General features: G+C 42.2%; 1 protein-coding gene across 6 annotated transcripts in view; it reads right to left on the bottom strand.

The window, feature by feature from the left end:
- The window catches only part of CFAP20DC (CFAP20 domain containing), a 151378-nt gene extending 143380 nt beyond the window's left edge, over positions 1 to 7998 (bottom strand). For 4 of the 6 annotated variants that reach the window (XM_083723738.1, XM_083723739.1, XM_083723740.1 and 1 more), the window contains exon 1: positions 7469 to 7998. The gene's annotated coding sequence lies outside the window, so the exon portion shown is untranslated. The remainder of the gene's footprint in view (positions 1 to 7468) is intronic. The other 2 variants (XM_083723741.1, XM_083723742.1) reach the window with 2 other exon arrangements.
- Between the last annotated feature and the right edge of the window lie 4390 nt (positions 7999 to 12388).

Raw genomic sequence — 12388 nt, 5'->3', positions numbered from 1 at the left:
TTTTCTGTTAAATACTTGATTTTGGAAAAGTATGCTCCAGGGAGATGTTAGTAGTAGTGCATAAGTTGCATAAACTAAAGTTCAAGATGGAGTGGTTTCAGTAACCTGGAATTTACTATACATTCCTTAGCTTAAAACAAACAAACAAACAAACAAACAAACAAACAAACCAGTAATCATTGCTTTCCAATCCACCATTAGTACTTTTACAAGTCAAAATGGATAATACTGGGCTTGATGCACAAATTGCTTGACTTAATGTAAGACAACTTCCAAAGCTGCTAATCACCATTTGCTGTGTTTCCAAAGTTCAGAGGTAAGTGTGAATCTTCTCTACAGCCCAAACAGCACCAACCATACACTAGAAGGAGGTATTAGCAGGCTTAGGAAAAGCCCAAGGTTTACAGAAGAACAGAAAATGTTGAGCGTAGGTGGGCGTGAATCATAAGGGAATAAAAACTCCAAGAACATCCTAATGAGGCTGAGCATGCTCAGTGGTGATGGAATGCTGACTGCTATGGGCAGAGAGGGGGAAAAGGAGGGGTAATAAGAGTATCATGAAGGTAGTATCATGTCTCCTGATCCCCTGGCCGACAGTGTGCCTAGGCAAAGTTCCAAGTCCCGAAGCGAATCCATACGACAAAGTTCCAAGTCTAGAAGCCAATCCATGCAAGCCAAGTCCAAAGATCAGGAAATGCAGTCTGGGGGTCAGTAAGCCAAGTTCAGCAGTCGAAGTGGAGACCCGTGAAGGTCCAAGGAGAATTCCAGGCAAGGTCCTTCAACATGGGCAGCTGAGCAGCCACAGTACCTCAGCTCTGCTGCCTTCTTTTACTGTGCCTGCTGATTGCAGCACCTGGGCTTGATGAGGCATGTGACCTTGGCCCAGCTAAGGAATCACATGCCTCCTTCCCCACCTGGCCAGCTAGTGAACTAGGCTGCAGGCCCTGGCCTGCCTCTCCTTCCTTGAGTGCCCCACCTGCTGTTCCCAACATCTTAGGACCCGCCGTGTTTGTGGGGACCTATCTGGCTTTGGCGAGGGGTCCTGCTGCTCGGCTTCCTGTTCACTAGCCCCTGCCCCCTCATGTCACCCTCTGAGTATTGTCTACAACAACCTCTCCTTCCCCATCCCCAGCTTGCTCGTGTGTGACCCACTCTCAGCTGCACCCCTCATCAGGATCCTCTTCCCAAAATCCTGCCAGTTCATGACAGTACGTCTGGCTGAATACAACATCAAACAGAAGTACTATACAGTACACTGAAACATTCTGTTGTAGGCGCTAGTTGTTGACTGAATAAGAAAACTATGGTCTTATTATCAAATGAAAAGGCCTAATTTGATGGCCATAATAATAGTAGCAAGACGTATGAGTGTTACTGAAGGATCTGGTCTTCAAACACATATTTTAAACAACCCCTCATGGTTATCTGTATCTGCCCTCCCCACAAAAGTGACTAAACTTAAACGGAGATGTAAAGTTCTATCGGTCTTAACTAAATTACATTTTGAAGAAAGATGAGGAGGAATTAATTGATATGAATACAAACTGCATAACAGATTGTTCACTGTCTACATAAAGGGGCAGAAAAACAAGCATTAGGAGTAAATAGTGTGTGCTTGGGGGAGCAAACATGTGCAATAAGGATAAAAGCAGGGTCTGTGGTAAAAGTAATAAGAGATTCCAGGGAATATTCTCTGTTTTTAGTGTTAGAAGCATTATGGAGCCAATAATCAAAACGTTTACATACAGATAGTTGGACTATGAATAATGTCTGGTGGTCTAAATTTCAGAAAATAAAAAAATGTCTTTCAGTGGGACATAGCTTTAAACACTGTTCCGTTAATCAGTCATTAACTATAGCACTGCAGGTTCTGTATCCCCAGTTGGGCTGATATGCTGTGCTAAAAGTACATGCTTTTAGGGCAGTAAAATAATAAGAATTTTGATCCATGGCTGAAAAATGAGAGAATGGCTACTTTATTGCATCCTATAAAGATGTCATAAGCTGCCAATTTATTTGAAAAATATGCTAAAGGCTGGAGGCATTAAAATTCAAGGTGACATAGACTTCATCAAAGCAAATCCCTGTGTTCTTTCTGGATCATAGGCCCTTTTTAGAAAAAGATGACTTTTCAAGAAATATTACTCATTTTAGTAGTCAAAGTAATTGAGGAAATACACTTACTTGGGAGTAAGCCCCAGTGGACACTATGGAACTTACTTCTGTGTAAGCATGCACAGAACTGCATTGTTTATCAACATTAACTTAGTTGATTAATTGATCTGGCAGGCCTGTGAGTTGAAGGTAAACAAGTTTACCTCTTTTGTGGTCCTCTGCTCCAATAGTGAATAAATAAGACAATGGCCTGCTTTGCACACAACAGTGAGCCAGAGTTAATCAGGCCTGTATCCCATATCTGTGCTTGGCTTTTTCTTGTGGTTTGTTTAGATAGAAAGGGTCATGAGAACTAGTTTGCACATAACACCATGCCAGTGCTCTGGTTTGCTTCCTCCTGGCATGGCAGGGGAAGGGGGAGCAGACATGACTTCAGTAACATGCACCAGCATGTTTGCTAATTCCTGGTACTATAAACTATAGTTTGTTTGATTTACCATTATATGAGAGCCATGCCAATGAATGATGAGTTTTATTTAAGATGCAAGCAATTTTATGTTTCACTATCTCAAAAAAAAAAGAGAAATCTACATTGAGATTCTGGTCATATGCACATTTGCTTAAATTTAATTAATTGTGTAGTTAAAAGTTAGGTGCTTTATTGACTAGAATTATTTCATCAGATGGCATCCCTAATTTTAATAGAACAAAATACAGTGGAATTATTATTCTGTTTATATAGTATTTTACCCTGCACTATGGAAATAAATTGGGAAATATGTATACTGCATAATTATGTTTAGAGCATTATAAATGCCCCCACTTAGTGTTAGTAGCATAAGTATTCCCATTTGGTATTACATAATATAAGCATAACACTAAAGACAAATTATTATTGCATTCCTGCTTTAGCTACCAATCCTCATACAGAAAATAAAGTCATGTGTTAGTCTTCTCTAGTAACTTACAGCAAATAACAAAAAATGTTACAAGCAAGCCTCTATGTAGGACAAAATAAATTTTAATGGAATCCTCTGTGTGTTTGTATTTGAGGGAAAGTACTATTTCATTTGCACATTTACGTCACAGATCTATGATAAGAGTGAGCAAAGCCTCACACAACAATGAATTGACAGTTTTCTTTGCATTATTGACTGCTGCCTCTCTTAACAACTAATGTTTCTTGGGTCCACCATAACATCTTGTTTCATAAGGTATAATGTATCAATATATGTACATTATTTGTAAACTAATACGTATACAATAGCAAGTGTATACTGCCTGGTTAAAGGCATGGAACAAGAACCACAGTCAGGGTACACAGGATAGGAATATATTCCTGGGTTGGCTTTCCTGTTAACCAAAAGTACCTGTCTTATTTTGATTAAGTCTCAGTCACATCCTGCTCACCATAGCCTCTAAACACTAATTTGGAGTTTCAACTGCCTCCCTATCATCTGATGAAAAAGAAGCTAGGCACTACCTATATATTTTATGACACCACACTCCAAAACCCTGGACCCCAGGCATTTTATGGAGATGCTAAATAGCATTGGTGACAAGATGGAATTCAGTGGTAACTCATAGGCCAGTACTCAAAGGAAGGAACAGTAGCTTCTCAACATCACTTTCTAGAGCCAGTCCTCTAGATAGATCAGTGTCAGGAAAAAACAAGAAAAATTCAAAATGGGAATTCAGAAGGATATCACAGCCGCTAGTATCAAAAGCTGATTAAGGGTTCTAAATAACAAACACTCACACCCAGTTGCTGATGTAGTTCACACACCAGAGTGACCATAAAATAAAATTATATATTTGCAAATCATGGCAGGACTCGACTTCACATCTGACTGTAATAACAGTAATAAGAAGAATATGAAGCAGGTGGCTTTCAAGACTATATGTATTTTGCTTCCTTGTATATTCAGTTCCTTGTTAACAGTAAAGAACATCAAAGGTAGAAGACGGCCAGCAACTTCTTGAGGATCTATAACTCCACAAGTTCTCATATTTTAAACTGCAGTTATGAAATTGTTACAATTCCATTTTTATTTTGGGTATCCTATCAACCCTGCCAACATTGTACATTCATATCCAATAAAGCAATGACAACTTTACGCCATAGCGATAATACAGTAGATATGATGACAACTTTACAACACGTCACCAGGCCACAATGCAGAACAAAAGAATGTGTGGTGAAGTGACATTTTAATATTGTACCCCATTGCCTTTTCTCGTAATGTAGCCGCATGAAAACACCAGCTCAAAATGGCGTGGGAGAGAGGGGCCCCTCCATATCTGCAGTCATATTAGGTAATAACTAAGGCTGACATCTTAAGTATACTTAACATGGAAGAAAGTTTACTGAAGTCAGTGGGACTGACTTCCATGTAAATGGATTTATGATCAATGTGTAAGGCTGGTGAGTTAGAAGCCACTTACTTATGGCTTCTAGATAGAAGCCAGATATTGCACCGTTAGGCACACCTTAATCCAATGAAATAAAAATAAGGCCTGCAGGTAAAATTCTATATGCACATAAGATGAGGCCAATGGCTCATATACTCCAGCATTCCATTTTCACAGTGGAGGAAGCTCACAAGCAGGAGTTGAGCACAAGAGCTCTGTTCCCTCCTGAGATTTTGAGTAACGGGTACTCAGAAGCATACTGCTTACATCGGGCAAGCCATCCAGGTTAGCAGCCACTGATAGCCTTATTTGTCCAAACCACTTTTAAAGTAATCTAAATTGGTGGTCATCACTGCCTCATGTGAGAGTGATTTCCATAGTTTAACTATATACTGTGTGAAGAAGTACTTTCTTTAGTCTGTCCTGAATCTTCCAACATTGAGCTTCATTGAATTCCCCCGAGTTCTAGTGTTTTCAAAGAGGGGAAAAACCATTTCTCTATCCACTTTCTCCACATGGCGCATAATTTTATACACCTCTAGCATGTATCCTCTTACTCATCATTTCTCTAAACTGAAGCACTCCAAATGTTTTAACCTTTCCTCATAGGGGAGTTGCTCCATCCCCTTAATCATTTAGGTTGGCCCTTTCTATATAAGATTACTTCCACGGTATATGGATTGGACTGGACTATAAAGCTGTAATCTTCTGCAAGCTTACATAGCTTTTGCTCCTATTCCTTTATTGCTCCTGTTCTTTAAAAAGCGACGTGATATAAAGATATTAGCAGGTGATGATGCTTATCACAACAACATGAAGATTCACCAGCTGAATTTTGGTAGATCAATGTGCTATTAAAAGGCACAATAGCAGGGAGGATGAGGGCTTGGGGTTTTCTTTCTGATGAGTTATGGATCATGCTTGGGAATAAGCCCTACTGAATTCAATTGGGACTTAATTTCAAATAAACAAGGAACAAGGCTACAATCGTTTAAACAGTTAGGACTCTAAATTAGTCACTGCTCCTGTATAGTCTACATCAGCAGCGTAGGAAGAGAGGGGTGGGGCTATATTGGGGCTGCAGAGCACCCGAGTCGCCATCCCTCCTGGGCACCCTCCAGAGGGCCCAGCACTGTCTGAAAAAGCAGTGTGGGGTGCGCCACAGGCCGTCCACCCAGAAGGGATGCAACAGCTGGGGCATCCTGCAGGCCAGCACATGCCAGCCATGTCCCTCCCGGGTGTTGCTCCCGGCACCCTCCCGGCGGCTGCTTTTCTGGCAGCACTGGTTCAGGAGGGATGCATTTGCTTGGGCAGCACACCCTGCCCACTTGGGATGCCACGCCCTCATGGCACAGCACGCATGTGCACCGCACCCCCCACCCCAGACAGCAGCAGGGGTTGCTCTGCCAGTAATCTACATTACCTTTTCTCCAAGACTACATGTGAAATATCTGAAAACACAAATATCTTAGTCTCACTGACATAGTCTTTTTTGCCTTTTTTCTCTTATGTGGACCCATGCCCCCAAATGCAACTGCATGGAGGTTGTAGAATATGCTACTAAAAGAACGAGAAAGTGAGCAATGATATCCAGTGTCATATTTTTAAAGCAACAACTAATTTTAGACATGATTTACACCACATGTCAAGGTCATATCCTTGCAGTCAGTGTGGACCAGTGAAAAGTAGCACATTCCTTTGTCCATCCCTGCAACACCTTTCCAATAGTGGCTCCACACCTGTGCAATTCCTCCCACCAATTCCACTTAGCGCCCTCTCTTGAACGCTAAAACGCTTTTTTATTCAAACATCCTTTTTACTAATATGAGTACTGCCCTTCCCCAATATAACTTTATCTTACATGCTGTTGTTGTTTTTGGTCAGTTATTTGTTCCAGTGTTAAGCAGCCTTGCAAAGGCTGGCCCGAAAAGGTGGGTCAGAAATAAATGACGCCACCACATTCAGTAAAGTGGCCTGAAATAGAAACCCTATTTTGCATACAAGCATATATTGAAAGGAGGGGAAAGCAATTATTTACAACACCGTACTGGGCTTCCTGTTGCATTCTTTTTAGTCTTTTCTATTTTATCTGTGTATGGGGTTTTTGTTATTTTCCTGTGTGTGTTTTATTTTTATCTGTTAGCCACCTAGAGCCCCAGTCCAGGGAAAAGGTGGGATATAAATAAATATAAATACAATAATCTGCTTTTTCCCCCAGCCAGAACTCACTGGAACTCAGTTCCAGTACCTCTCAGGTGGCACCATTGCCATTAAAAGAGAGAGCAAGTTCATGGTGAATTTGGGCACCTCTTTTTCTAAAATAGCACTGATAATAATAATAATAGCAATAGTAATGATAACAATAATTCCTAGAGGGTGATTTTATGGTGCAGTGCTGTCATCATCAGCACACACTTACCTGAGAACAACCCCCTACTTGTACATACTGGGGGGTTGCTTAGGAGCACACACGTGTGTAAGACTGACATGCAATTGATTTTGCATAATCTTAAACAGGGTTGTCATTGTGCTAAAAAAACCGTTGTGCTTCTGGCAGAAATGCAGCTGTAATAGAACAGGGTTTGTTCCTGCCACTGCATCTCCAGCGAGGGGGACCTGCTAAAATGATTTAGCTGCCATACAGCTGCTAAAGGCGCAGTGTCTCTGCCAGGGGGCAACGAAAGGACGCCCAGCCCTTGTGTGCAGCCTAAGAAAAATGAACTTGATTTCAACTCAATCAAAGAGGTGGTTGTGCAATTCTAACCAAAACTTAAAAAACCCCTCAAGCCCTGGAGCCGGGGTGTGTGTGGCAACGTCATCCTACGCTTGTCTATGCAGCAATAAGCCCCACAGAGTCCAGTGGGGTTTTACTCCCGAGGAAAAAGCGTGTTTAGGATGACATCCTGGCTGGAGAAGATGGGCGTGAGAAGGGGGCGCTTACCTGGGAGGCGGAGGAGGGGAGAAGAAGCAGGGGCGCCTGCCGGCTTTCCTCCGAGGCGGAACAGCGCTGCTGGTGGCGGTGGGGAGGGCATGCGGGCCTAGCAACCAGCTGCCCCAAACTAAGGCGAGGGAAAAGGGACTAAAGGCGGCGCGGTTCCCGCCCGGCCAGGCGACCGCAACGGCTCAAAATGGCGGCGGGCGCGGGAGGAGCCTTGAGGCGGCGGGCGCAGGAGGAGGGACCCTCCGCGTCCTTCTCTCCCGCCTTGGGCGCTCCGCTCGAAAGGTGCCCAGGTCTTTCCTGAGCTTTGGGACGCCTTTCTGCCCGCCGCCGCCGCCGCCCTCAACATGGAGAGGGGGAGGGCGAGAATGGTTTAACGTATTTAGTTTTCTCTCCGTCGTGCCGAGAGATTTGCGCCCGCAGTCAGGCTCCCTGGCAGGCCGGCGCCTCGCGTTTGGGTTGCCATGGTGACCCGAGAGGCTTGGGAAGGACGCTCCGCGAGGGTTCCAGGGCAGCCCCCCCCCCTGTAAACTGCATGCGCTTGTTAAATACGTATATGTATATATAGGGGGCTCAGCACTGCTGAAAACCTTTCCCTCATCTGGCCTCAAGATACATACTGTATCCAGTACTTTTTTTCTTTAAAAAAAAAGTGTTTAGGGGTTCTCCTCTTTTCCCAATCATACAGTGGTTACCTCGGGTTAAGAACTTAATTCGTTATGGAGGTCTGTTCTTAACCTGAAACTGTTCTTAACCTGAAGCACCACTTTAGCTAATGGGGCCTCCCGCTGCCGCTCCATGGCCGGAGCTCGATTTCTGTTCTCATCCTGAAGCAAAGTACCTCTCATCACGAGGTACTATTTCTGGGTTAGCGGATTCTGTAACCTGAAGCGTATATAACCTGAAGCGTATGTAACCCGAGGTACTGTATGTATATATGGGAGGCTTAAAAAGGTAAAGGGACCCCTGACCATTAGGTCCAGTTGTGACCGACTGGGGTTGTGGCGCTCATCTCGCTTTACTGGCGGAGGGACCCAGCAGTGGCCAGCATGACTAAGCCGCTTCTGGCGAACCAGAGCAGCGCATAGAAACGCCGTTTACCTTCTCGCCGGAGTGTTACCTATTTATCTACTTGCACTTTGATGTGCTTTCAAACTGCTAGGTGGGCAGGAGCAGGGACCAAGCAACGGGAGCTCACCCCGTTGCAGGGATTCGAACTGCCAACCTTCTGATCGGCAAGTCCTAGGCTCTGTGGTTTAACCCACAGCGCCACCCGCGTCCCTCTAAAAATTGTCTAGTAGCACCTTATAGACCAACTAAGTTTTTTTTGGTATAAGCTTTTGTGTGAATGCACACAAAAGCTTATACCAAAGCAAACTTAGTTGGTCTGTAACAAGCATCCCCAAACCTGGCCCTCAAGTTGTTTTTGGGACTCCAATTCCCATCATCCCTGACCACTGGTCCTGTTAGCTAGGGATGATGGGAATTGTAGTCCCAAAACATCTGGAGTGACGAGTTTGGGGATGCCTCTATAAGGTGCTCCTAGACAATTATTTTTTCTTTCGACTGCATCAGACCAACACGGCTACCTACCGGAATCTGAGCACCTCTAGTTGGTGTATAAGGGGGTAGTTTCTTTTTCTCTTTTTTATATATAATTTTATTAAGTTTTCTGTTTTACAATTTTAAAGACTCATTTTACATCCTTAAGATATTGATGACTTCCCTCCTTCTTGTTCCATGGTTCATTTTACATACCATAATTCCCTGCATTTTACAAAGAAACCTATACCATTCAGTATTCCATTACGGCATCCATCAAAAGTTGTTTATACTGTTGAATTTATCTTAATGCTGCCAGAGTTTTCAGCTGTACACAATTATTTCCCATATATTTAATAAAAGTTCTCCAGTCTTCTTTAAAAGTATGTTCTTCTTGTTCTCTTCTATATGTTAAAGTCTGAGAGTTGTGCATATTCTGTCAAATTTCCATTCTTCTTTAGTTGGGACCTTGTTTGTTTTCCATCTTTGGGCTAACGAAACACGGGCCGCAGTAGTAGCATATATAAATAACCTTTTTTAACACGTGGGAATTTCAGTTTCAGTTATCCCCAACAGAAAGGACTCTGAGTTTTTTTGGGAAAGTACTTTTAAACACCCCCTCCCAATTCATTATGGATCATTTCCCAATACTCTTCTACTCTTTTACAAGTCCTATAGGGATGGTGTAGTAAAGTTAGTATTATTTAGAAAATTATTCTTTGGTCAAGCAAAAGGGAGTGAGGCCTTGTGGGAGTTTCACCAGCCACAAGGGCCCTCGGAAAGAAGTTGTGTATCTTTAAAACCCTAGACTAGCTGACTCCTCAGCTGAAAGGTTTATTAGAACCAAGGAAGTCTTGATTTAATGAAAAGAACTAACACCTGAGTTCGATGGTGTAAACATCCCCCCCCAATGATGCTATCTGTCCTTGAATTGCTTGGGAATGTATCGCTGGTTAGTTTCCACGGAAGGGAGGAAGCCTTTGATTAAAAGTTGAATTCTAAATTGGCCCAGCTGTCAAAAGGTAAATTGATTGACCAGCAAGCCGATCATTGGCGCATTCAAAAATAATTTGAGTCTTATGATTGGCTTGAAAGTTACGACGCAGGTTGCGGATTGGGAATAAAAGATCAGAGGATTATCTGCTCTTTGCTCTTTGCCCTTACTCTGCAAATCGCAAAGATGCCAGGCTCTATTGTTCCAGCTTAATAGGCCACTATTCATCTTTTGAGATGGAGATCTTCAATCGTCTTCGACTAGCAGAGTCCTAAAGAACATCAACTGTCCTATCTTTGTGTTAGAGTTGTGAGTATGTAGACTTAGTCATACTATACCAATTTGTTATTTTCTTATCTGTAATGCTCAAAAGAAGTGCCTGCTATTTTAGCATGTTTCTTATGTTATTTTAAAATAAATCCTTTTAGTATGAAACTGTTTTAGTTGTGTGCCTTTCCGGGGGGAATAGCTAAGTCCTAGCCTTACGCCTGGTTACGCTCTACCATAGAACTTCTGCCTGCAAGTCTGTGGATGCAGCTTGTGGAGTGGGGGACGGCCAGGATAACGGGTCACAGCCTTCTCCCTGGGTTGTGATTCTGGGTCCCCTGGACAAGAGGGAGTGGTGGCAGCCCTACCGGGTCGTGTTTGTTCGGATTTGTAAAAAGTAATACGTCCGCCAACCCTGCCCTGGGCGTCCTAGCCTGGCCGGAGAGCAGAGGCAGGAGAAGGGAGGGGCAAGAGGTTGGAGGCGACCGTTACTACAGATGGTTTCTGCCCAGCCCAGATAAAAGGGGGGAAAGGCCAGTGAGATGGATTGTGTGATAAAAGTTTGGCTAATGATTTCCTTTTTCTTCCATTCCTATGTCACTTCCACATACAAACAAGTTCACTTTCCTACTTGCGCTTTAGTGCAGGAGCTGCGAGAGATAGAAATGGATTGATTTATTCTCATTTAATGTAGATAATGTATCGACCACATCCATTTACATGACACCTAAGGTGGTTTTACGTACACAAAAACACTCCCTCTCCCCATGCAAGCTATTGACGGAGATAGTTATGAACCATAAAATAGCAGGGTCTTTTTCTTCAGTTGCATGCCTTTTGGTGGGCTGTGGATTCTGCCCAACGTTCAAGATAGTTATTTTTTTGTAATCTGGAAAATCGTTTGCATCAAAAATTTAACATAGTGTACAAGAATGTGAACTTGTTTGTGTGTGGAAGTGACATAGGAATGGAAGAAAGTTTGCCAAGTGTTAAAGTCGTTCTCTCAGCCTAACGTACCTCACAAGGTGGTCAGAATAAAATTGGGAATGAGATCATCTACCTGAGCTGCATGGAAGAAGGGTAAGGGATAAAAAGGTCATGAAGTGAAATGTACAGGTGCATAGATAACATGAAGTGGTTGCATCAGGCAATGGAAGTTGTGGGGTGTGGGGTGTCAGTGGCACCACGAGTTAATTTTTTGGGTTTTGCCTTGGATTGTGGTCCAAATGTATTTAAATATGCCTCTTCAAAGCTGTGCTTTAAACATGTCCTGAACAGAGTTTTACATTTTGGTTTGTAACTGTCAATGCAATTCCAATGTCTAAAAGGCACGCAATTTTAGGGATTATTCAGAAATAAGATATATAAAAGAAATATAATGTATAATGCCCATATGCTGGGCATATTATTGAGTACGGTCTACAGTTGTTTTCTAGAAGGTTATAATAATAACACTTCAGGATTGAGCCACAATTTTTGGACCATTTCAGGATTCTCTGAATTTTTATTATTATATCCAATTAGATCATGATTACTGAATAACTACAGTGCCACATATTAAAGTTCTGAAATATATCTGGTTCATTTACAGGAGTAGTTTTGATCTGTAAAATTATGTCTCTGAACATGTCTGTTATCAAAGATCTATCAGCTGGAGAGCCTACATCAAACCCACTCTTTTATATATATAAAAAATACAAATGGCTTTAGATTTGGCATTTCTCTCTTGGGAAAGCTTTTTTTTAAAAAAAAAATGGAAAGGCTTCTTTAGTATAACATCACTTTCAATGATATGTGAATATTTTGTGATCACTTCTAAACTTTTTTGAAGTAATGAGGAAAAGGTCACAGGGAGGAAATTAGACCCAAATATTTTAAACGAGCTTAGAAAGTTATTTCCATAAAATGGCTATTCCATCCCCCAAGGTGGCATGCAAGAAGTCCCAAGTACAATAAATACATGCATAAATAGACAAGAGGAATTTGCACAGAACAGGTTTGCTAAAGCCTGTACAGCTTTTGCTACCCATACGGAATCCACAAGAAATAATTTTTTTTTAAAAAAAAAAACCTGCTGGGTAGTAAGCTCAACATGTACTGAAGCAAAACCATGTGCAAAT

This window comes from Podarcis gaigeae (genome assembly GCF_964106915.1).
Source record: "Podarcis gaigeae genome assembly, chromosome: 2".
Taxonomy (NCBI): domain Eukaryota; kingdom Metazoa; phylum Chordata; class Lepidosauria; order Squamata; family Lacertidae; genus Podarcis; species Podarcis gaigeae.
This window is presented reverse-complemented; position numbering and strand designations above follow the sequence as displayed.